The sequence below is a fragment of the Lissotriton vulgaris genome, chromosome 3_2 (assembly GCF_964263255.1).
Source record: "Lissotriton vulgaris chromosome 3_2, aLisVul1.2, whole genome shotgun sequence".
Lineage (NCBI taxonomy): Eukaryota > Metazoa > Chordata > Amphibia > Caudata > Salamandridae > Lissotriton > Lissotriton vulgaris.
The window spans coordinates 140,983,986-141,009,553 of NC_141690.1; the positions used below are offsets into that span (position 1 = coordinate 140,983,986).

Sequence of the window (25,568 nt, forward strand, 5' to 3'; positions counted from 1 at the left end):
AAGGGTATGCTCAGATGTGAGTCCCTTGCTCACTGCACCATCAGGATTCAAGCAAGCCGGGCCGAAGACGGCTATATGCCAGAAACCGGTCCCCGGAAGCTTGTTTCCTTTCCAGTAAAAGAATTGGCTTGGTAGTTTGGTCTGCCATGTTCCCATGATGCACTGGGCCAGGGACAGACTAATTTGCATGTAGCCAGGTTCTGAGCTGGGATGGTGCAGTGAGCTAAAAAACGGTGATGGATCAAGCCCTGATCTGTGGACTCGGTAGGAGTGGTCTGCTTAATTCAGATACTCTGTCCATCACCAGCCCCTTTTCTGAATCGTTTTGTCCACCACAAGCGTGGAAGGGTATGCTCAGATGTGAGTCCCTTGCTCACTGCACCATCAGGATTCAAGCAAGCCGGGCCGAAGACGGCTGTAATGCCAGAAACCGGTCCCCGGAAGCTTGTTTCCTTTCCAGTAAAAGAATTGGCTTGGTAGTTTGGTCTGGCCTGTTCCCATGATTGACTGGGCCAGGGACAGACTAATTTGCATGTAGCCAGGTTCTGAGCTGGGATGGTGCAGTGAGCTAAAAAACGGTGATGGATCAAGCCCTGATCTGTTGACTGGGTACGAGTATTCTGCATAATTCAGATGCTCTGTCCATCACCACCCTCTTTTCTGAATTGTAGGGGTGTTGGTCATCTTGATGCTGTGCACTTCTGCATAAATAACACTGTGAGTTATCTCTGCATTTGGACGCTTGTACACAGCAGGTTACATTAAATATAGCATTTACTCACAACTAGTTTTCTGTCTCTCCTAAAACCACTTATATGCATTAAGGGCTGAAAGTGCCCTCTTTATCTTGCAAAATTACTGGTGCTGACATACTTTTTTTCTGTTTATGCTAGTACATAACCGTACGCTTTTTAATGGGAAATATACAACAAGTACAAAAATAATCAAGCCTGTATGAGCTGCTCACAACTGACATGGGGCAAGTTGTGATCTCAGTTACTTACCCCTGCGACCATCTACTGCACATTGACATGTGCTAATCAGTACACATCCCTGTGTGCTCCACCGCACCAGTCTGTGCTCAAAGCTACAAATCACCCTGTAGACCAATGAACTGTGTCCCTGAACTGCACTTACCAAGTATTCCAGTGATGCACAACACCCAGAGCTCCTGCACAAGCCAGTCACACAGCCTGATAGACACCACTAATTGCTCTCATGAAGTACACTCCCAGGTGCTTTTGTGAGGTGGGCTGTACGGGCTTTTTATTCCACCAAGCACATCTCTTGTTGGCTGGTAGCCCCAGAGGGCAGTTTTTAGGCAGGGGCTGCTCCTCTTTCCTCTGTCCCTTTCTCCATCTCCTCGAGGTTAACTGCAGCAGGCACAAGGAGGCTTCAAGAGAGAAAGATCGAGAGAGAGGGGGAAGGTAGAGTGAAAGTGATCAGAGGCAGAAGAGAGATAGAAGGGAGGGATAGAGAAAAAATGGATGGATAGAAAGAGAGAGATTGTGTGAAGAGATGAAGCGAGCCAGGCCGCTTTCAGCATTTTTGCCAATGCTGCTTGAATTCCCTAGCCAAGCCCTGTCTGTGAGGCACATTACTCAGGTGCAGCACCAGTATGGCCCGCTGGGCAAGCGGTCAATCCCCGGGGAGGCTGGAGCCCCAGGAGGCAGGTTTCAGCCTCCACGAGTGGTGGTGCACGTTATGCTATCCCAGCGGTAACTTGAAAGAGTTTCTCTGGATCTAAAACGCATTACCACATCTGCACCAAGGGGCAGTCCCAGTCCGACCCTGATTGCCAGTGCTTTCATGAGGTTCATCACTAACTCAGTGCTTCCCTGAGAAACATCAGCCATTCCCTCACTAAGGCACATCCCTCAGTGTTCACCTTAAGTGCATCATTAGTGCCCTCCTGGTACCAATCGCTGTGTTCCTCTGGAGCACTTGACCTGTGTTCCAGTGCTGTACATTACCCTGTGCTGTTTGATAAACATCTGTCTGTGACCCTGGATACGCATCGTCATGTGCTAAACTGATACACATCACCTTGTGCCTCTTGATCTTGTTGGTGTTATTGTTTCATTGCTGTGGTTTGATTCTTGTGTGGGAATATGTACCTGTACGTCAATTGGACGTTGTGAAAGTGGGTGTCTCTGGTGGTATTAGTCTTGGTGGAAGAATGCATGGTCTGTGTTTGCACTTGTAGCTTCATGCTCTGTACTACTCTGGACATGTGCTATAAAAAAGTGAAAATTACTGGTTCTGTCAATGTATATAATGTCATATATTCTGAAAAACGTTTAACAACTGTCTTCGCAAAGTAGCACTTATCCTTCCTTTGCAATGGTCACTTTGGACTGTTCTGTAGGGGTGTGCAAAAACCCATAGAATTATGAAATCTAATGAAACTCCATAAATATTTTGTGAAGTTACACTTTTAGGTCAAAAGTGTGAATTTTTTCATACTTTACTTAAAATAGCCTTGTAAAATACTGGCTGGAACAAAAATGTCAGACTATTTCCAACCTGTTTTCAGAACACTCCACTGTTTGTGAAAGAGCAGCATTTAGCTATCAAAACCTCCTTTACAGTCCCAGGCTTCCACGAGGATAATTTAAAAAAAAAAATACTTTCCAGATAGGGCTTTGAGGTTATGGAATAGTTAGTAGTAGTTGCAGGAGATTGAAAGGAAAGTGCAGGTGGAAGAACCTCTTGGCATAGTGTGAAGTTCCAACATTCACACTTAAGGGGGGTGAAATATAAATGTAATTTGTGGAATCAGGAGCTGGAGGGGACCCAGATGTTCGCCTTGCCCAGAAAGAGGCCTACCTCATCTTGAGGTTTAATACCGCCATGGTGGGACTGAATGATCTGAATGAATTGGGTAATCTCTAGATAGCCTGCCTGTAGCGATTGCCTGCTCTTGCTGTCTGCCGCTCATGTGTCTAAAAACACCCTCACTACCAAACGTATCGATGTACCCGTCTCCCCCGGGTTAGTCTCTAATTGCCTCCGCCTAGATGATCATACATGTACCAGATTGCCATAAGTACGTGACATCACGAGGTGATACCCAATTCCACATATACCCCTTTAGCTGCCCCTTTCCGAAATACTTGTCTCATAGCTTCCAAATTGTTTCTGTGGGCGCCCGGATTCTAGCGGACTACATGTCCCATCACACCACAGCTAACGCATCACGCGTTAAAAAGACTTGGACACGCCCCCGACTCACTCGCGTTGCCAGTTTCTCGCCGCTTGTGGGTCCGATGTACAGCCCGATTGAATCATCCAAAATGTAAGTCCCCTTTCATCAATGTTTCCAAAGAGCTAGTGAACGTTTTCCCGGTCTTGTTCTGATCACCGCTTCCCTTTGATCCCACAGTTGCCGAACTGCCGTGGCGGCTGCCGCTCGAGTTCGTGCATAGCCACGTACTTCTGCCGAACGAGGTAGGACTCAATTTAACCTTTTTGGTTGAGATAAGCTATATGTGCAAAAGCAAATTAGGGCGCTAGGAGTTGGGATGTTGATGCGCAGTGTTGTTTACTTTCCCCAGGCACATCTTTACAACTATTGATGTTATGCGCATCGGCACCCAATACACTTTTCAGTGTTGTATACATCAAGGTACGTGCCCCTTAACCTTTCTCTGATCATATGGAGGCCCACATGTCATATATATTATAGAGACTAACTAGGGTTCATATTATCTTACCCACAGGGAGTATCCTGACATTTCAAGCTCAAGGTACTCGCATGTTTATGTACAGTGTTTCAGTTTCAGTGAGGTGTTAGTCAGCATTACATTGACACCAATTTTTTTAAATTCACAGCAACAACGACCCCCCAATCCTTGTCCTGAGGAGAACCCTCAACTCACTTAACGGGTTCGAAACGCGTCGGCGTCCTGCTCCACCCAGATACTGAAACACCAGGGCATAATAGGAATATAACTTGCACAAATTCTACACTTCTGCTTAGTTTTGTGTGTTCCCATTCTTTTGCACCATATGTTAAAAAGTAATACGTATCTAGTGGTGGTGGAAACAAGTAGGCTAGTGTTTTATTTTTGCTTGTCCACTTGTTCATTTTTTCATTCAGGATTGGTGCCTCAGCAAAACGTAATTATTTGAGGCATTGTACAGTTGTTTTTTGTAATCACAATTGTCATATGTGTATATCGTAATTTAATGTATTGTTTTTGGTTTCAATGCACTTGTGAACTTCTGTAAGTGTGGTGTGTATCCCTTGATGCCAAAAAAACGTTCCAAAAAACTTTTTCATAAAATATAAGTGATCAATCACAAATGGTTTGTCAGCCTAGCGATTAATTACACTAGGTGTGCATTTGTTTGTATTTATTCAGACTGTCCGGCACTTTCTTTTGTTTGTTTCATAAGAGAAATCTGAATTAGCCATCTCTTCAATGGCAGGTGGATTGATGGGCTGAGTACACCATTGCGTATCATCAAGCATTTCCTTTAGGCTCTTGATTTATCGCAGGTTTTCGCCCGCTATTGCGGTTTATCGCCGTCTATCGCTGGAAATCACATCGCCTGTGAGCAGCACCTTGATAATACGCCACTAACAGGGCGATGTATTCCAGCGATATGCGGCGATGAAGAAAACAGTGCTGCTCTCTGTTTGCGATAAATATCGCAGATCGTTGCTAATATGCCCCTTGGTATTAACATTGGAATGGTAATGATCAGCGATAGCTAATTATAAGATTGATTTGGATAAACAAAGAGACAGCATTGTATCTGTAGATCGGAACAAATGCAAATGCAGGGAAGGGTTAAGAATTTGCCCAAATCATACAATCAGTCGCCAAATCTTTGGAATAGCAAGGTGGTATTTTTGCAAGATGCTATCTTTTTCTGCTGAATTGTTTTTTCGTTTTTAGAATTTCCTCTTTCCCTTTCAGATAGGATGACACTTTTTTGTGTATAAAAAATAAACGGCACAGGGCTCTGATTGTAAGTTGGTAAATAACCTATACAAGCACTGGCAAAGCCATTAGGTCTCATCTTTTTGTGGTTCTTGATAATGCTGCACAACATCTGTCATGCTGTGTAATGTGGCAAAAATTCAAAAACAAAACCTTTTGACATGGGACCAGTCATATTATTTTGTAACTGTATGCACCTTGCAGGTATGCGCATACAAAATGATGCAGATGCTTTTTGTTTAGTTATCAGTTCAAGTAGGATCGGTAACTAAAAAAATGCAAAGCAAATTAGTCTTCTTAAAAGCATGTACATGGGGAACTGAAGCAACATGTGAAGTTGGGGAACAGCAGAGAAACACAGGGTCATTGGAACATATGGCAAAGCAACACAGGGTAGGCTGGAGGGAAAGCAAAGCAATATGGAGGATTGGGGGAATGAAAAAATAACAGTGGGGGTGGAAACGAAAGCAACACAGCTGTTGGGAAAAGCAATACTGAGTTTGCGGATGTTGGGAAGGCACATATAGCGAGCTCAGGATGGTGGGAAAAGGGGAAGTAATTGGGCAACAGAGAGCAACACAGCGTGCAGGTTGTTGAGACATGCACAAGGGAGATAGCTTAAAATCACATGCACTCTAGCAGAGTGCTTCACACAAAAGAAACAAGAATTGGCATAGCCAATAGGTCTCACCTTTGGGACCTTATAAGTGTTTAGTTATTCAGCACACTATCCTTGGTGCAACAACATCAAGTGTTGCATGGCTTAACACTAATAAGGTCCCAAAGGCAAGACCTATTGGCTATGCCAATGCTTGTCACCTCCCACCCCGCCCGCATTACCTACGATGCCACCACGCTCCTAGCCCTTAACCCCGGTCGCGCCCCCAACTGCATCCAAGCCGCTCCCGGACACACCCATGGACCTTTCTCCTGCTACTCCTGCAAATTCAGCGGCACCGACAACATCTCCGCTACGACCACACCACAGACTCCCGACCCCAACCACCTACAATGCATCCTTCTCAACACCCGCTCGGTCCACAGACACGCCATTGACCTATGGAATCTACTAGACACCATCTCTCCAGACGTCGCCTTCCTAACGGAAACTTGGATGAACGCCTCCTCCGCCCCTGACATCACCATTGCCATCCCTGAAGACTATAAGATCACTCGCAAGGACCGTACCGGCCACACAGGAGGAGGAATCGCTATCGTCCATAAGAAATCAATCCGCATCTCAACCAGCTCTGACGCCAACCTCTCCAACTCCGAACACCTTCACTTCCAGATCCACATCGACCCCAAGACCACACTCAGAGGCACCCTCCTCTACAGACCACCAGGACCCCGCGCAAAATTCAGTGAAGACATCACTTACTTCATCACTCCACACGCGCTCCCCTCCAAAGACTACATCCTTCTGGGAGACCTCAACGTTCACCTTGAAAAGACCAACGACCGCGACACCACCACCCTCTTGGACAACCTCGCCAACCTCGGACTTAAACAACTGGTCACTTCCCCCACCCACATCGCAGGTCACACACTCGACCCCATCTTCACCTCCAGCAATCATGTCTCCTTCAGCCACACTACGGATCTCCTCTGGACTGACCACAGCTGCGTTCACTTCACCTTCAACAAGCCAAAACCCATCAACCACCCCCAACCAACTCTACAAAGAAACTGGAACAAAATCACCATCGACCAGATCTCCTCATCGCTCCTTCTAAACACCCCAGCCCACTCTTCTAACCCAGACCAAGCCGCCGCTAACTTCACCCTATGGTTATCCAACACCGCCGACACCTTAGCACCACTGAAAAAACGTCAAAACAAACCTGGCAACAAGAAGGCCCATGGTTCAACGATGATCTTAAGAAGTCCAAGAAACTCTGCCGCTCCCTTGAAAAGGCCTGGAAAAAAGACCCAACCACTAGCACCAAGGACGCCTTCAAAAACGCCACCCGCACACACCACCAACTAATCCGAAAGGCCAAGAAAACAGCATTCAAGGATCGACTTAACAACAACGCCCACAACAGCAAAGAACTTTTCAACATCGTCAAGGAATTTTCCAATCCCTCGGCCAACTCCAACGACATCACCCCCTCTCAAGCCCTCTGCGACTCCCTAGCTTCATTCTTCCACAACAAGATTGCAGACATCCACAACAGCTTCGACAACCAACCCGGAGACCAACCCACCCAACCATATGCTGAACATTCTCCCCCCGTGAACACCCTTAACGACTGGAACCCAATCTCCACTGAGGACACCATCCGCCTGATGAACTCCATCCACTCAGGATCCCCCACAGACCCATGCCCTCACCACATCTTCAACAAAGCAGACTCCGTCATAGCACCGCACCTCCGAGACGTCATCAACTGCTCCTTCAACTCCGCAACCTTCCCTGAGAGCTGGAAACACGCTGAACTCACCGCCCTTCTGAAAAAACCCACAGCGGACCCCACCGAACTCAAAAATTACCGCCCCATCTCGCTCCTTCCATTCCCGGCCAAAGTCATCGAGAAAGCTGTCAACAACCAGCTCGCCGCCTTCCTCGAAGCCAACAAATCCCTCGACTCCTCACAATCTGGCTTCCGAGCCAAACACAGCACTGAGACCGCCCTCATCGCAGCAACAGACGACATTCGAACTCTACTGGACAATGGAGACACAGTCGCCCTCATCCTCCTCGACCTCTCTGCAGCCTTCGACACAGTCTGCCACAGCACCCTTTTACAACGCCTCAGTAACATCGGAATACAAGGAAAAGCACTTGAATGGATCACCTCGTTCCTCTCCGGAAGAACCCAGAGAGTCCGCCTTCCACCATTCAAGTCCGAGGCCACTGAAGTCATCTGTGGCGTACCACAAGGATCCTCACTCAGCCCCACCCTCTTCAACGTATACATGAGCCCCCTCGCGACCATCGCCCGCCAACACAACCTCAACATCATCTCTTACGCGGATGACACTCAACTAATCCTTTCTCTCACCAATGACCCCAGCACCGCCAAAACTAACCTACACGAAGGAATGAAAGAAGTTGCCGAATGGATGAAACACAGCCGTCTGAAACTGAACTCAGACAAAACAGAAGTCCTCATATTAGGTACATCCCCCTCGGCATGGGACGACTCTTGGTGGCCGGAAGCCCTTGGAAAAGCACCCATCCCGACAGACCACGCACGGAACCTAGGCGTCATCCTGGATTCTTCACTCTCAATGAACAGACAAGTCAGCGCCGTATCCTCATCCTGCTTCAACATTCTTCGCATGCTCAAAAAAACATTTCGCTGGATCCCCACCGAAACCAGGAAAACAGTCACCCATGCTCTGGTAACGAGCCGACTGGACTACGGAAACACCCTCTACGCAGGTACTACCGCTAAACTCCAGAAGAAACTCCAACGAATCCAAAACGCCTCAGCCAGAATCATATTAGACATCCCGCGCAACGAACACATCTCTGGTCACCTGAAAGACCTCCACTGGCTACCCGTCAATAAGAGAATCACTTTCCGACTGCTAACCCACGCACACAAATCACTCTACGACATCGGACCAGATTGCCTCAACTCACGACTGTCCTTCTACACCCCCTCCCGCCAACTACGTTCTTCCAGCCATGCCCTCGCCACTGTACCTCGCATCAACAAGACCACCATGGGAGGCAGATCCTTCTCATACCTGGCTGCTAAAACATGGAACTCACTCCCTACCTACCTTCGCCTTACCCAGAACCACCTAGCATTCAGAAAGCAACTTAAAACGTGGATATTTGACAAATAATCCTCCTCCCCTTCCTAAGCGCCTTGAGACCCTCTGGGTATGTAGTGCGCTATATAAATTCTTTGACTTGACTTGACTTGACTTGTTTTGAGTGCAGGTTTGCCACTATGAGGTAGAGATGCTGTGCGTGCTTTTACAGGAGCCCCTTTGACATTGCGCCCCTTCAGAATGTATCCTGGGTCTGGTGTAATACTTCTAGCCCCTATTCCCATCTTCTTGCACCCAATACATCCTTAAATGTCCCATGTACAAACGGAGTTGACACTCCTACTACCCCTGCTCTCCAGTGACACTTTACCCATCATAAGTGGTGATGGTGGACGTGGTGGTGGTGGACATGGTGGTGGTGGTGGATGTGGTGATGGACGTGGTGTTGGTGGATGTGGTGGTGGACGTGGTGGTGGACCTGGTGGTGGTGGAGGTGGTGGATGTGGACGTGGTGGTGGTGGACATGATGGTGGTGGACCTGGTGGTGGACATGGTAGTGGTGGACATGGTGGTGGTGGACATGGTGGTGGTGATGGACATGGTGGTGGTGGTGTGGGTGAACATGGTGGTTGTGGATGTGGTGGTGGTGCTGGACATGGTGGTAGTGGTGGACGTGGTGGTGGTCGACGTGGTGGTGGTGGTCGACTTGGTAGTGGTGGTGGACGACGTGGTGTTGGTGGATATGGTGGTGGTGGTGGACATGGTGGTGGACGTTGTGGTGGTGGTGGACATGGTGCTAGTGAGGGACATGGTGGTGGTGGTGGTTGTGGACGTGGTGGTGGTGGACGTGGTAGTGGTGGTGGATGTGGTGGTGGAAATGGTGGTGATGGACGTGGTGGTGGTGGATATGGTGGTGCTGGTGGACGTGATGGTGGTGGACTTGGTGGTGGTGGTAGTGGTGGACGTGGTGGTGGTGCTGGACGTGATGGTGGTGGTGGACATGGTGGTGGTGATGGACGTGTTGGTGGTGGACGTGATGGTGGACGTGGTAGACATGGTGGTGGTGGACGTGGTGGTAGTGGACGTGGTGGTTGACATGGTGGTGGTGGACATGGTAGTGGTAGACATGGTGGATTTGGTGGTGCATGTGGTGGTGGACTTGGTGACGGTGGTTTTGGTGGATGTGGATGTGGTGGCTGTGGTGGTGGTGAATGTGGTGGTGGTGGACATGGTGGTGGTGGTGAACGTAGTGGACGGCATCACTCTGGTTGATGTTTTGGATGTGGGAGGGGTGTTCTGTGCAGACAGACATTACGGCGCTTTAGTAAATAAATAAATAAAACAAGCGTGGTACGTGAAAGTGAAAGGGACCGGGTTTGGAGCTGAAAGTGCACGCTGTGCTTAATGAGACATGATGAGGGAGGAATGCCGCATTGGCTCCCATTGACCCTAGGGCCTTTGGCTAATTGCGTGCTGTCTTTCTTAGAAAGACGCATGCAAAGGCCAATAGCGGGTGAAGATAAAAAAAAGCAAACACACGTGCATGTGCTCCCAAGATTAAAGACCCTACTAAATGTCTTGCAGCGCATGCGCGCTGGCCCAGACAGGACCTAAAAAGTAGACCCTGAAAAACGAGCTGAAGTACCATTGATGCGAGCCAATCAAAGAGATTGAACAGAGACAATGCTCTATGGTGGGGGAGGGCAAATACAAGACTGACAAGTTGGGGCCGCAAATAAGAAGCATGCTAATGAAAGTGGAAACCTTTGGTAAGCAATGGGCAGGCTCAAAGCTGCTCTGTGTTGGTGGTGAGGCACAACATGCCTCGCAACAGACAGAACATGCGCTGTCTAGCAGGCTCAAAGTAAAATGATCCCTTACAAGTGATATTGATGCTTTGTAATGTCTATGAATCTATCTATAATTATTATTATAATCATCATCATTACTATAATCATCATCATCAATATTATTATTATTGTTGTTGTTATTATTATTATTATTATTATTATTATTATTATCACCAATATTATTATTATCCCAGAGGACTATATAAGACAGCTATGAAGGAAGGGTATTTTAGTGGCATTCTTAAATAATCTCTTTGAGTTTCATGCTTGCAAAAGTATTATTTAAGACATACTGGGCCTTATTTATGAGGCTTTGTGACACTTTTGTGCTGCCGGTGCATCACTTTTTGTGCTGCACCAGCGGCGTAAAAAATGCAGTATGTTGCGCCATATTTACATACAAAATTTGGGGGGCAAACGTGGCTCACAAGGTGGAAAGCGCTCTCAAGAAAGTCATAGCCTTAATTGGAACTAGGCCAGCAGGAACTTTAAGGTTATAACATTTAAGCTGCTAGAATTATTATGCACAAGCACTCTATTTGTTAAACTCCGCTGCTAAGTCAAGGAAAAGTAAATGATTTTTTAGTATACTAATGCTTCACCATAATGATGATCTGTAGGCTCTCTTTTTAAAGAATAGCAATGTATTTTTTTAATTATAGCTTTTATGACATTTCTGTCGACATGAAGCTTAAATCAATAAATCAATATTTACAAAGTGATGCATTTAGGCAGATGAGTCACTTTGTAAACCCCTGCGCCACATTATACCTGCACCAGATATAATGCATGAAGGGTGGTCATTACCCCGCAAAAAGCCTCGTAGAAGTGGCACATTAAAATCAATAAGATTTCAGTGCGCCACTTCTAGGATGTTACTGCGTCAATATCTACGCCTTTATCACAGCCGGCGTAAGACTGACACTGGCCCTTTTCCATGGGGCCTGCCCCATATGAAAAGACACATTACTGGAGTTGCGTCTGTTTTCAGACACATACTAGCAATGCACAACTTTTGTGCCCTCATACATGTCAGAAATACTGACGCCTCTGTAATTCCTTTCGACATGAGCATCATACTTTAAATACGGCGCATCCATCCTGTGGCAAGAAGGGCGCAGTGAAAACTGTTGCATCGCTGTTTTCACGCAGTGATATGACAGTTTCCTTAAATGAGACCCACAGTATCATAGCAAGGATGCCATGGGCCCTAGTGTGAGATAACAAAAAGGGCCCTTTGGCTGCTCAGGACCCCAGTGCCACTGCACCTGCTGCACCAGTGGTGACTACACCCTTGAAGAGAGAGCTACAATGAAGTGATATTCCAGTGCCAAATCTCCACAAGCAAAATCCCGGAGATAAGACATACTGGAGGACTGAGTATGCAGCAAAATGGGGATACATCTATTAATACACGTTTGGACTATATACACAAATGGAAAGAAAACCCATGGAGCCATTGTGAAACCCCAGAGTTAAAAGCCCATCTGTATATATCAGCCGTCATCCAATTAAACCGTTGTACACAAATTAACCTAATTTATCTCAAATGCACTATTATACAATTACTGAGGGTCAGTGTTCAAGGATTAATGGGAGGCAGCTGAGGCCCATTAACCAACATGGTTGAGTGAAACAAAACCAAGCTAATTGGTATTCTCATTGGGATTAAAATAATTGAACCCTACATATGTGGATAATGTGTTTACGGTAATTCTGCGGAAACATTAAATAAGAGCTAGACATGCAATTGATAGTATAATCACTACTTTAAGCAGACAGACAGCCTCTCTGCTTAAGGCGCACAGTCCAGCTGTAACACGTGGGAGTTGGTGACTGATTTCTGCACGCAGGCCACTTGCTGCATTATTTGCCAACATGCTGAATTGTTTGTCTACTAAGGAAGGAACTGAGGGCCATATGTATCAAGCAGAATTGCATTCGCAAACGCCGAAATTCGCAGAATTTCAGCGTTTGTGATCGCACTTTTGCCAAATGGTATGTATGAGGCAAATCTGCGTGCAAAATAAGGAATCGCAAAATTTACGATTCCTTATTTTGCAATTGCATTTAAGGAATCGCACATTTTGCGATTCCTTAAATGCAATGTAAGAAGCACCCAAAAAGTGCAATTTGGCCTTAAGGAATCCCAATTACCACCAACTTCAAGTTGGTGGTAATATGCGATTTCTTTGAAAAATGCACTTTTTTGCATTTTTTCTAAGTGCTATGTGAAGCACATACATGCCCTCAGGGCATGTCACATACATGCCCTCAGGGCATGTATGTGCGCCACATGTGCACCCATGCTTATTTCAGGGGTGCAACAGGGTGTCCTTTTGACACCCCTGTACCCTTGAAATTGCATTCTCAATTTGCGATTCGCTAATTGCTAATCTCAAATTGAGAATGCCTTCCCATTCATTCCCATGGGCCTCTTGGCACAAAGGAATAAATGGGCAGGCATTCCTTAATTGCGAATCACAATTTGAGATTCGCAATTGAGGAATATGTAGGATTCGCAAAATTTATTGCAAATCCTACATACATAGCATTTCGCAATTCTCAAATAATTATTCGCAAAAAATCGCTATTTGAGAATCGCAAATGGAGATGTTGATACATATTGCCCTAATTCTGTATCCATCTCCTACCATGTTTGGGCACCAAACCAGTGAGTTGATATTCGTTTGACATTGTACCTGTCTGAAGACATGCTTGGTAGGTATGTGCTCAACCGCATCTCTGTTGCAGCCGTTTCGAGATCTATTTCAAAGCATGTTGGGGCCGATATTTCTCAATATGTCTTATAGTTTTCAATTTAGCAATGAACAGTTACACTAGGTAGACTGAGCTCCCTGTGTTAAAAAGAGCCTAACGTTGAGAAAACAATCTTTGTGCAGTTTTGGCACTTAAAGGATGTTGGGGAAGATGAATGTCATTTTGGGGGATGAGTTGGGGCTATAAAAAGAAATCTCTGACTCGAAAATATTTATCTTGCTAGGTGTCCCCATCAATTATCAAAATCAATATTGAATAACTATCTGATTTAGAAAGTCAGACAAGTGAATCATACAAATATTTTATGAAAAAATATTATTTTATTTTTCATTTTAAGGGCAAATAGATATACGATCATCAGTCTAAGCAGTTGAAAGTGCTCTTAGTGCATGGTTTAAGCTGTTCACAAAGTTGTTTCCTGCAGCTGTTCCTGGTCGAACATCTAGCTGCAGTAAATACATGGCTAGGTGAGAGAGGAATTAATAAAAATCTTTAAAATCTTGAGGAAGGGGGCATGGCCAACCATCCTGGCCCCAAAGTCGTAACTTCGATCGGCTCTGTGGCAGAGCCCCGTGACAGAGTCCTAAGCGGGGTCCAGTAGCGGGCAGGAGACCTCCCGAGAACGAGGACTGCACCGCCAAATGATCGCGATCACACCTGGACAGCCTTGGCAGAGATTTGGCGGCTGAGGCGGCTGCCGGCTGAAGGAGGATCGGGACCACGGCCACCTAGACAAGATGGCAGGCGGGCCTCGTCTCCTCTGAAACGCCCGAACTCCTGCGCATTACGAGGGGCATCAGTGGCTGGGTGGCCCCCCAGCACGCTGAACACTTGCCCTCTGGTTGGGGTACCCTCTCCTGGAAGAATCGACCGACGCAAGAGACCTGCTCACACCCGTGCTGAGCGGTGATGACGGTCACGGCGATCTCCGGTCTGATTAATGCCTCCACAGCGGCGCAGACCGCACCAGCTCCAGGAAAGGGAGCAGAAAGTGTGCCTTTCGGGGGGGGATGTCTGACTGCTGAAAATCGAGTCCCTGGATCACAACGCAGTCACTAGAGAACTACTCCCACTGGAAAAATGTGTCCAATCTGGCAACACGGTGAGGGAGTGTATCTCCTTTCTCTATACACTTCTGCTCTCATTGGGTTCTCAGAAATCACTACGTCATAGAGCTTTCTGAGAGGGTATTCTGCTACCTGAACCATCAGAGAAGCGATGGGAATGTTTATATAAAGACATAGCAAAAAACAAACCTTCTATGCTACTGACGGAAGCCCACTATAAAACATTATACGACTGGTATTTCTACCCACAGAAACTACACTCCATCTTCCCCAATAAGACAGATCGCTGCTGGAGAGGTTGTGGTCTTCTGGGGGATTTTAAGCACATATGGTGGAATTGCCCGGCTGTACAGCCATACACTCCCCCTGGGATTACAGCTTACTGGACTTTGGACGCAGCTTTGACTCGCTTACCGGTTTGTGTCCCCGTCACCCTCCCCCTCCTCTTGCCTTGCCGTATCTCTAATCCTACCCTCCTCTTACCCGCCTCCACTCTATGTCTACATCCCCTGCTCCTACCCCCCCACTCCCTGGAATATCTCCACTTGCCTGCTTTCACCGCCTAGCCCCCTGTCCATTTGGGCCCTTTGACTAAGCACTCCTTCTCCCCTTTTTGGGGAAAGATCCAAGTTATATACGCTGGAGTCTCAGCATACCCGCTAAGAGAGTCCACAGTGCCAAGGGAGCCACTCACAATTGAGGTATGGTATGGCACCCTTTGCAAAAGCACTCCCTCTCCCCTTGTTGGGGAAGGATCCAGTAAATAGGCCTTGGAATCTCAGAGACCCCTCTGAGAGAGTCCACTGCCCTTAGGGAGCCTCTCGCAACAGAGATGGGGAAATGATACCACTCCCCCTGGGATCACAGCTTCTGGACTTTGGGCGCAGCTTTGACTCGCCTATCGGTTTGTGTCCCTGTGACCCTCCCCCTCCTCTTGCCATCCTGTGTCTCTAACCCTCCCCTCCTCTTTCCCGCCTCCACTCTATGTCTACTTCCCCAGCTCCTACCCCCCTCCCCTGAATCACTCCCCTTACCAGCTTTTTCCCCTACCTATATGTTCCTTTTTGTTTGTCTCAACCTTACTTGTAACTAAAATTGCCATGCTCTAATAACTGTGTAACCTTTGTAAAGCTGTAACCTGCAATTTATTGTCTGATACCCATGCGCTCTGATACCTCCGGGTCTAGCCAGCGCTATATAAAACCTTTAAAATAAATACTTTCCCAGATCAAGCTAATATTAGGGTACACGATTGGTGACTCAATGGAACACATTCTCTTGGGGGTTCGCAACCCAATGCTCTAATATCAGACCCACGGAGACCGATCCATCCCATGGTTATGTCTGGGCGTGGCAAAGATGGCTTTAGCGGCAGCCTTGTAGAAGCCGGAAGCTCCCTCCGTTACACAATGGCATTGCCGCTTATGGCACACTTTAGCCCTGAAATGATTGTACGACATCGTTGATGACTCATGCAGGGGCGCTTTGACTATATTTGGACCCCGCTAGTCAGCTATCTCTCGGAGGGACTCCCTCTGTGTGCATGCAGCTCTAGGTTGTGGGCACTCCACCTCTTCCTGATTTAATAAGGGGTTCCCCTCCACAGGGGTGATGGTTTTGGGTTTCCCCCCTCACATATGAACTCCCTTGTGCGGGACGCTGGAGACAGTCTCCGCGACCTCCCTTGTCCACACATTAGACTATAGGCTTAGGTGTCCTCCTGGGTTTGGTTCGGGTTTTATACTTTTTTTTCTTCCTTACTTATTCACTAGTGGTTTGCTTCACTATATATGCAATTGTTCTAATTTTGTTGAATTTGGCTTCTCAGAGATGTTCATGGGGGAAATCCGTCACTTGTTACCAAACTGTACCAATTGCATAGCTAACCACTGCATGGATTTTGCTCCTGTGACAAATGAATGGACGTAATATGGATTTTAAAAATTGTTTGTAATCCGTGAATACAATTCAATAAACAGGTTTTGACCAAAAAAATCTTGAGGAAAGTACTGCCTTATATTCCATCGGAACTACATCGGCCCACTATCATCGCACTAGTTACCTCCCTGCTGGACTACTGCAATGCTATGTACCTTTACATCAACACAGGATCCCTGAACAAGCTGCAGGCGGTACAGAATGCTGTGGCAAGGCTGATTCTTAACATCCTGAAGTATCTGTCAGCCAGGGAAGGAATTCGAGCCTTGCATTGGCTTCCCATCAAGAAGCGCATTTACTTCAAGATTCTGAATTTGGTGTACAACGCTATGCATAGCAATGGTTCTTCATACTTAAAAACCATGTTTCAGTGGAACACTCCAGGAAGGAACTTGAGATCCTCCTCCCTAAAAATCTGTTTTCTCCCAGATTTCGCAGGTCCAAATGGGGCGGCCGCTTCTTCTCCGTGGCAGCCGAACCTTAGAACTCCTTGCCCCATTCCATTTCCAAGGCAGACTTTCTTCCGGTCTTCAGGAAACTTTTGTAGGCCTGGTTATTTGCCTCCTAGCTGGATGTTGGTGCTCTCTCTCCTCCCCGTTCACTTAGCACCTTAACATCCTTGGGTATAAGTGTGCTTTATAAATATTATCCTATCCTCAATCACTGCATCGCCCAGAAGGACCAATAAGTCTGTCTTCTGCAAGGAAATATGAGATGATATTGAAGCCCTCATGTATAAATGTAGCAGAAGATATGCTGTCTTGTGTGGACGCAAGAATGCAGGACAAGAACCTGGCAATGGGGCTGCTTCAACGAGGCCCTATGTAAGAATTAAGAAATTGGGTTATTAGTTGAGGGGAGTAAGTACCATTTTCAAGTAATACTCAAAATCCTTGTCAGGGTGAACACTTAAATTCACCAAATGAACCTGAGCTCACCACCCTGGTAGCTGTGGCACAAGGCAGACAGGCTTAATATAGAGGCAATGTGTTAAGTGCATATACAGTACGAAAACAGCAAATAAAGTCAAAATGCAAAACAATAAAAATCCCAAAACAGGTTAGAAAAATATAATGATCCCAGTGACACCAAAAGGACAAACATCCAATAAGAGGAACATGAGATATAATTCATTAAGGTTTTATGAAGAAATCGTGTCGAGAAGCACAAAGTGCCATTGCTAGTCAACTGTCGTGGTAGAACAGGAACTAGTAACAATTTGATGCTGATCACGATAGAGCTTAGGTTAGATACACTAACCAGGTTCATCCTGATCAAAGATTTTACTTTCTGCTGTTAATCCTTTAAGTCTCAAATTAACACAGGAGTACACTTCTAGAACCCTCCTGGACCTCAGGGGAGAAACTTAGAGACTCACAGGGTGGTAGGCAGAGGCCAACAGGAGGGTACATTCCAGGTCCAGCTGCCAGGTGGGCAGTTTCAGGACAACACCTCTTTTAGCTTATTGTGTGGATAAAGCCTAAAGCGAAGGTATGCCTTATGACCCTTGGAGTAATTTTCTGTGTCCTATGTACAAGAGGGAGAGCAGGTCCAGTCCTTTAGTCCTCTTCTGAGGTCCCAGAAAGCAGGTTTAATACTCTTCTGATCTTCCCAAGGCCTATGAGATTTCTGAAGTGTATGCCTTGAGATGCCACCTTTAAGCCTGGCATGAGCTTATGGGTGGGAAACTGGAAATGACCTCTGGGGATGTCCTAAAGGTTCCTGGGGCTAAGCCTACCCACTCTGTGCATTTTTAAGATAGCTGAAGTCTTCAGCCGCACTGAACATGAGCTCTTAGGGGGGGTGGGAGGTATGGAGAGTGCACTTTGGTAATCCATGTGTCCTCTCACATCTAACACTGACATCTAGTTTTAGCCAGTCCCTAAACCCCCAACACACTCAGAGACAGAGGCCGGTAGGAAAAGCTGACCTTCTAGCAACCAGTCGATACACACAAATAGTTTTGGCAATCTGTTTCCTTCCTTTGAAGTATGCCCCAATGTCATATGAAAAACCCCAGCATACCTGTCAAGCAGGTCTTGACACCCCAGTAGGGTCTGACACTGTGATGTCAACAAGAGGCCCACTGTGATGAGACCATTCTAGCTGGAGGACAAAAGAAGGGTGCAGGCCTAGGTGGTAGGTACATTTGCTTGTGACAGGGTAGGCTTCTTTGAAGTTAATCATGTCCTTAGCCCCATAGAATCTCACATTGAAGGTTTTAGGGACAGCAAGCCACTACGGCCGACGCGCAGCACAACGATGTAATTTGGTACATTGTTCGTAACAAACAGTTCTGCATATTCAAAATAAAGGCAAAGACACACATCATTAGCCGCTATGAATATAACTTGACTGGTCAGTGTAACCGTTCCTCTTGTCCATTGACCAACAGTCAGTATGCTACAATAAAAAAAGGAAGCGGTCTGTGCTACTTGTACATGAAAGTAATTGAAAGAACAGCTTTAACGGGGCGCATGTGGGAGTGAGCTCGACTCAGCAAGAACTATGGAAAAGCCCTGAAACAGATAAACGAAAACCTCATAGACTGGCTGTGCTTCATTTGGCACAAGTGCAAACAATGCTTCACGAAGATCACCCACTGTAGCATCGTGCTACAAATAAACACAGACACTCTTGGATCTTCAACTGGAGCTTTATTGCATACTTCCAGTCTCTTCCCTGCCCCTACACTAACTAACCTGGTTCCTGTTCCCCGGCTCCTCCTGTTCCTGCTCCTCCCTCTAACTCCACCCCCCAACCACTAGACTACATCCCACAATACTACATCTCCCCCTTTCTTAACAAAATGAGCTTTATGTCCTCAGTGTTCGCAGTTCTTCAATCCACCACACGGGTTGGCGGACAGCCTGTTCTTCAAGCCTCAGTAGTGTCAAATCAGCGGTGGGCTTGACTTTGGTCAATCTTTCCGTTGTCTTAATCAGGGCATTCTTGACCACGTTGCGTGTGAACTGTTTTCTCTCACATTCCGCAGTCATCATGTCTCCTTCCTGTGGTGTAACTACTGTTGGTTCAGATGCTTGATCTCTTTCATGAGTGAATAATGTTCTGGTCCTCTTCCGAGCACCCGCATCTACTTTTACTTCTTTTTGTCTTGTCCCATCGAGGGCAACACTGCCCTCCAATTCAGGGTCATGTATACCAGACAGTACGGTGCTATCTGATGAGACTGTCTTGGTTTGGTTCAGTAACTCATTCACCGCAGTTACTTTTACTTCCTTTTGTCGAGTCCGGTCGAGGGCAACACTGCCCTCCAATTCATAGTCATGTATACCAGACAGTACGGTGCTGTCTGACGAGACTGTCTTGGTTTGGTTCGATAACTCATTCACGGCCTCGGGTTTTCTGGCGAACTTGTGACCTATCTGTGCATAGGCATATTTCTCTCTCATCTGATGATCTCTCTCTACTGACACGTCCGGCTTTTCTTGCAGAGTGACTGGCTGGTCCCTTCCCGTCCGGTGACTAAGGTCCACTGTCTCTGTTTTCCCTTTGTAGGTCCTTTGAGTCAGCCTCGCGGACCCCTTCAGGGGTGACGGTGTCTGATCTAGGTCTGGATGTACTTGTGAGTGACATGATAGGTTGTCTTGTGGAGTGACTGAGTATTCAGAAACTTTAGTGTGTGGCATGTTGCTCTTGACGGGACGGATGTCCTTTGGTTCCCTGGTGCGTTCGGGTGGTTGATGCCATGGCTGTTGTCGGGACCATGGCTCATGTCGACTCACGGGACTGAACAGCCGTGCTTTCTGGTTCAGAGAAGTCTGTTGACGACTTCCAGGATCGGACAGACACGCTCTCTGAATCAGAGGAGTTCCTGGCCATACCCCTTTTAAAGGATCGGACAGACTCGCTCTCTGAACCAGAGGAGTTACTGGCCGTGCCCTTTTTAAAGCGTTCCTTAGAGAGGGTCTTGAGTAATGGATTTCTGAAATGAGTAGGCCGTGACACGTTGTTCTTTGTCTCAGGGTTGTCTTTAAGACGTTTCTCCGGGCGCGTTCGCCAACTTGTCTTTGACGTTGTTTCATTTCAGAAGTTGTTCAACAACCACGTGCTTGTTCTTTGTGTTTGGTCTTGAGGTTTTCCATCTTTGCCTTTCTCACATATCAACGACTTCTTCTCAGTTTCTTCGTTGTCCCGGGTGTCATTGATGCGTTGGTCTTTTCCTGTTTGTTGTTGGAGAGGATCAGTTCGTCTTATGCGACCTATGTCTTCTTCCCGCTTGTTTGGTGCTCGGACACCCATGATACGGGTGTGATGTGTTCTCCTGCTGGATGTTCCCTCAGACTCATCTTCACGACTTGACGAAGATTGTTCCTGCGCCGACTTCCAGTTTTGACCATTTTGATTTCTTCTTCTATAGTTTGTCTTCCTTACTCTCTTGTTGTGTAGGTTACCATCTTGTCCAGGGGTGCGATCTGTCCCACTTGACGCTCCCTCCTCGTCAGACTTTGAATGACAGCTTGAGGGTGAAGAATTCCTTGAGGTTGTCCTTTGACTGATTGACTCAGAGTGCTCCTTATCACTTTGTCTCTCTCGTTGTCTTTCCACTGGTCTGCCTTCCCTCTCTCTCCTTTTTGTTTTGTGCATTTTCCGAGTTTCATCCGTCCAGGCATCTTGATATGTTGTTTTCAGAGGCAGGTCCTTTGATCTGTCTTTTGCCTTGATGTGTATTCCAATTTCAGCCTTCCTAATGATTTCTTCTAATGACCAGTTTCCTCGCAGGATCTTGAGCTTTGTGTCTGGGTTTGTGCAGCCTTCAATTATCCGGAGTCGAACTGCGTCCTCATTCGTAAAGGTGTTAAAGTGGCAGCCTTGTACCAGGTTTTGCAACCGAATGATGAAACTTGGCAATGGTTCACCTGGTTCCTGCCGAGCTGTGTTGAAAGCGATGCGCTCATGATCCACTTCCGCTTGTGCGGAGAGACGGGCACATAGCTTCTCTTGGAGTCTTTCATAGATTTCTGTGTCTTCTTTGGAAAATGTTTTGATTGGGCACCGGCCCTCAGGACCCACCAAATGGAGGAGCAGCATTAGACATTTCCTCTCTCTTTGTTCACCATTGGCGTCCAGGAAGTCACCCAATGTTGCCAGCCATTGGTTCCGTTTGAGACACAGACTCCAGGTATCTGTCTGAACCCCGGGGGGTGGTACTTCAATGCAGGGATTGAACCGTTTTGCTACTTCTTCCCCCGCCATGAGAGGAGGATTTTGATGGATTATATTTGCAGGGCACGAGCAGTTCACTCGTCTTCTCGTCTTCGTAGCTGATCCTCTTTAGTCGAAACCTGCGGTCTGGTCATGTGCTGGGACGTTGGTAATCTTTGCAATCATCACGGTATGTGCCAGTGAATCACTTAGATTTCGTGCGTTCCGAAGTGTCCACCACCCAGTTGCACTGTGCTAGACACAAGGTTCCTTTTCTTTCGAGTCGTATGCTAGTGGCAGGTGGTTACCAACTTTTCCGCGGTGATGCTGGGCACGTTTGACATCTTTGTTCGTTCGGGCGTTCCCTGTGTACTGGCGCAAGTCCTCCAGTCACTTCAGTGAGTGTTGTGCTTCTTTCTGGGACTGTCTTTCGCAGTCTTGCCCTCTTCTGAACTCCGTGCGGTTCTGTCCAGCAGCTCCTCTCTTTTACGCTCTTCAGTGTGTGTTCACCATCACCTTTACCCGTTGTTTGCGTCTGCTTGTGCTTGTTTTCTTATTATGCTCCTTGCGTTTGCTCGTGATTATTGATGTCCACTTATTGTTGTTACCTGGCTCTTGCATGCATCTGTGCTCATTTCTTTCCCTCACTTGCGTTGGCCAATGTTTGTTTGTTGGCTCTTGACAGTGCTTGTTTCTTTCTATTAGCCAATGCTTGTTTGGTCTTTGCCAATGCTTGTTTGGCCTTCGCCGATGCTTGTTTGGCCTTCGCCAATGCTTGTTTGGTCTTCGCCAATGCTTGTTTGGCCTTCGCCAATGCTTGTTTGGTCTTCGTCAATGCTTGTTGCTAAACTCAGCTCGCCTGACCTCAAAATGGCCGCCTACAGTTTGCACAGGGAAGATGTCCCAGAAGTTGCCTGACTCAAAGATTGCCGCCGTGGTTATCTGCAGGCACTACTTTCTCTCTCTTCATTCGACCCCGTTTCTTCCCACAGAACTCACCAGCAGCTGTTTTCAGGAGCAGCACCCTCCAGATTCGGCTCCCTCTGGTTGCTGCTACAGTCAGGTGAGGTTGGGGTGGGCTCCCGCCTTACTTTGCAGGGTCCCTCGGCGGTGGTGTGCCAAAACTCACGCATCCGGCGTGAGGTTTTCTGCCGTCGGGCTCCAATTTTACCGCGCTCAGCAGCGCTTGGCAGTGGACCTTCGCGGGGGCAGTCCACAACAGGATTCACTCTTTTTTGGCCACATCAGTCATCAGGTGAGATTGGGGTGGGCTCCCAGCTCACTTTCGCAGTTCCCGCTCTCTTACGCCGACAGCATGCCAAACCTCACGCATCGGGCGTGAGGTTTTCCGACGGCACCCAGGCTCCGGTTCCGGCGCGTTCAGCCGCGCTTGGCAGCAGGCTCTCGGAGACAGCGTCCTCTTCACCAGGGCACCCTTTATTCACTTTGGGGTGCTGGACAGGGTCGGAGTGGGCTCCCGACTCCTGTTTCTTCACGGATGCTGGGCAACACGCATCCGGTGGGACTCGCGCTTTCGGCGCAAAATGGTCTCTGTTGCTGAGCGTTTCAGCGCTCGCTGTCGTGGCTCTCTCGGGGTTCCCCAGCGTCTCTGAGGATCGGGGTCACTCACTGATGACCTCCTTCGTCCAGGATCAGCTTCACTCGGCAGCGGAGCTCTTCTCTCAACGCTGCAGGGGACAGGGCACTCTCCTGATTCTCTGTGAGTTGCAGTCATGCACATCCCACCCTGGTCGCCAGTTGTAGCATCGTGCTATAAATAAACACAGACACTCTTGGATCTTCAACTGGAGCTTTATTGCATACTTCCAGTCTCTTCCCTGCCCCTACACTAACTAACCTGGTTCCTGTTCCCCGGCTCCTCCTGTTCCTGCTCCTCCCTCTAACTCCACCCCCCAACCACTAGACTACATCCCACAATACTACACCCACTATCTGATCCGCATCTGTAAACTTACCCTCAAATGACAAAGAAAACTTGTTCTTTTAAGCAGAAAGGTGGAGAGTAGAGAAAAGAGGAAAGGGGGTTGGTGGCAGCTCAAGTGGAAATGCAATTGAAAAGGAACTGCTAGAGTGTCTGAAACAAGGCATGTATGGTGATAACTAAAATTTCCCCATTCATGCTTTTGACAAAGCCTTGGAGCATCAGGAGGCAGAGAGCGAGTCAGAGGTTTTGGAAGCAGAGGAGGAAGAGGAGAAGGATGTCGATAAGTGGGAGCTTATGGAGGACAATGAAGTGGAAGAAAATGATTTGAGTGACTTGGAGGGCATGGACAAGTTGGAAGCCAGCAGGATGAAATCTAGTCCTTGAGTGAAGAGGAAGAAGAGGGGAGGGAGACTGGAAAGGCACCCTGCAAAGCCAAGGCAAAAGGCAAGACACCCCTAAAAGGAACTGCTCGGAAAAAGCGAGCCTATATGGAAATAGAGTATAAACAGGAGACTGAGCCAGCCACCAAGTCTAAAGGTACCTGAGAGTGTATGTGCAGGAGTGCAGAACTGAAGTAAAAGACTCTTGTTTATAAAACAAAACATTGAAATCAAGCTAACATACCTGGTTTTAAGACATGCTCCAACACTTCTCCACGTCTAGGAAATGCGATCCGCCATGTTGAGAAGCGTGCAACATCGCCACTATCTCGAAAGAGAATAAAAAACAGGGGCCATATTATCAAGAAAGGGCAATACATTATTGCCGCTTTTATCGGCAGGAAACTGCCGCTGAAGCGGCGATAATGGGCTTGATAATATGTCCTTGTGAATTCTCATAGAAGCCCAGGTTCTGGTGTTAACCTGGGCTTCTATGGGAATTCACAAGGGCATATTATCAAGCCCATTATCGCCGCTTTATCAACAGTTTCCTGCCGATAAAAGCGGCGATAATGTATCGCCCTTTCTTGATAATATGGCCTAAGCTTCTCCATTATTTTGATAGATGACATTCTGGGCACTTCTGCTTTGGAAAAGCGCCAAGATGCCCTCGGGCTTTCGACTACTTTACAACACTTATTTTCATTTAGTTTAATTTAATTTCATTCCACAGGCCCTCTTGTCAAGGGCACCACAAAACCTCCTCACACCCAAGGCCTTGTGTCCCTGTCCTAGGGGCCAGTTCACCCCTCCTTCATGCCAACTGAAATGTGAGAGAGCAAAATGCAGATTTCGTTTCCAGGGAAATCAAGCAGCGCAAATGTGACTTTTAAAAAGCCATTGTATTTATGGCGTTCGTTTTTTTCCACTGAACCGGACGCTATGCTGGTATTTTACTGGAAAAACTGTACTCTAGAAGTACTGCATAAAAAATATTCTTCACTGGGATGTTATGATTAATACTCAGTGATTCTGCCCTTTTTTCGCCATATATACAATTGGCTTCAATTAGTGTGCTCATGAGGCTGTTTTTAATCTGTCTTCATGGTGAGGGTAAAACTGATGTGTTGTGATACTTTCCAATCTCGCTATGAGTTAATCCATCCAAGATAGTGTGTCAAAATGCTTACGATAATATCATATGCACCGACTGCCACTGGACAACACTATAGTGTACACCCTAATTATTGACTCTCACGCTACCTATCAAAACAAGCATTGGCATAGCCAATAGGTCTCGCATTTGGGACATTAGAAGTGTTTAGCTATGCAACAGTTGATGTTGCACCAAGGATATTGTGCTGCATGATTAAATACTTATAAGGTCCCAAAGGCGAGACCTATTGGCTAGGCCAATGCTTGTTCCTTGCTGTGCCTGCTGAAATGATACAGGTACCTCATCCGGTCCACATGCAACCCCACAGTGTTTTGAAAGTTCTGCCTATCTCCTGCCCCAATACTGCAGCAGCCTGCCCCCCCCCTCCCCCCCCCCCCTCCCCCCCCCCCCCACGGCAATACATCGCAGGTGCCATATGGCTTGGGAAGTAGGCAACATTTTACCTGTGTTGGGGGTTATAGATGAAGAGATGTGTAGGTGAGCACTGCATCACTGTCTTTAAAGGTTCGGACCAGCTTGTGACTGTCCTAGATTGGCGGCTGCGGCGGCGACACTCAGTTCAGACTACAAACTGCACTGA

General features: G+C 47.1%; 1 pseudogene; it reads left to right on the forward strand.

Annotated features, from left to right (window-relative positions):
• Positions 1-23,976, forward strand: part of LOC147725429 (protein MAK16 homolog pseudogene) — a 39,749-nt pseudogene extending 15,773 nt beyond the window's left edge.
• Positions 23,977-25,568: the final 1,592 nt, after the last annotated feature.